The following is a 1,329-nucleotide window of genomic DNA, read 5'->3' as shown; positions in this document are numbered from 1 at the left end:
GAAAGTGTATTGATCTCCCAACCCTCAAGCCGCCTCCTAACTGACTGTAATAAGGGACCAAAAATAGAACACACCCTATTACCACAAAACAAGTGAACTCCAAGGCACCTTGATGCTAACGAATGGTAAAGCTCCAAGGAATGCATGAGATTCTTTAGAGTTGCCGGAGAGACCAATCACGAGGGGACGACTGAACAGATTCAAGGAAGCATTGCATGGGCTTATGAGCAATCAAGAGGGGCTTATGAGCAAGGTGCAAAGGGCCGAAGGATTCGTGATGTATGGAAGCAAGTTTGGGAGCCATAGGAATATTATTCATGCGGTAAATGATGTGGATTCTAGAAGCATTGGCGCCCGAGCCCCACACTTACTGTCCAAGAGGTGAATTCCAGAATACCTGGCGCCGAGTGGTAACATATTAGCGCTCGAGCGCGAACAGTCCACTAGACCCCACGCCCGAGCGGTAACATCTTACCGTCCGAGCGCGAACCCTGCTGCGCGAAAATTCTAATTTCCTTGTTTAGAGTCCTAATTATTTTGGTAACTAGATATTGTTATCTTTTGAGTATGTAAACAATATTTGCATGGAATTTTGAACACAATTCAGATTTTAATATTGAGTTTATACAAACTTTTGAGTTTTCTCTCAAACTTTTTCAAGGCTTTGCTTTGTAATCAAAATCAAACTTATCAAAGTTTTACTTTGTAGAGTTTATCAATCGTTCCTCACGCGGATTGTCAAAGACGAGCTCTTTGAAGGTTTGATTGAGTTTCAGTTGTTTCTTTGTGATCGTTTATTACTAAACCACGTAGTTTAGGGGTGAAGATTGTGCACTGATTGATTCAAAAGATCGGGACATTATAACAACGATCCTTGTTCGTTATCAAATTGAGGACGTGATTCTTATTTAATCGTGTTTGCTTTTCTTCGTACGAGAATTCATATCATTTGGTATCAGAGCTTAGGTTCATTGAATTCAAGTAAGTTTATCGTGTTCTTAAATTTTCAGATCTGTGTTATTTCTTCGTTCGTTTCCAGGTCTGATTTTGTTCTATCGTTCTTCGACTTTCGTGAAACTGTGTTTCTGGAAATTTGGAGATTTTCTTGAAATTTTTGTGTGGACAAATCATCCTTGTACAAGAGCAAAAAAAAGATTACAAAAATTCCGAAAATTTCCTATAAATTTGTGTTGGTATTTTATTCTATTTTCTTTGGTGAGTCATATTCAGTAGTCTCTTACAGTCAAAAAAAAAAAATTCAAATTGCTTGTCTAGGAAGTCCAAGTGAGTCGATCACATTTGTTCACAAGTTGAACTTGATTATTTGAT

This window comes from Primulina eburnea, chromosome 6 (genome assembly GCF_022965805.1).
Source record: "Primulina eburnea isolate SZY01 chromosome 6, ASM2296580v1, whole genome shotgun sequence".
In the NCBI taxonomy this organism is placed as follows: domain Eukaryota; kingdom Viridiplantae; phylum Streptophyta; class Magnoliopsida; order Lamiales; family Gesneriaceae; genus Primulina; species Primulina eburnea.
This window is presented reverse-complemented; position numbering follows the sequence as displayed.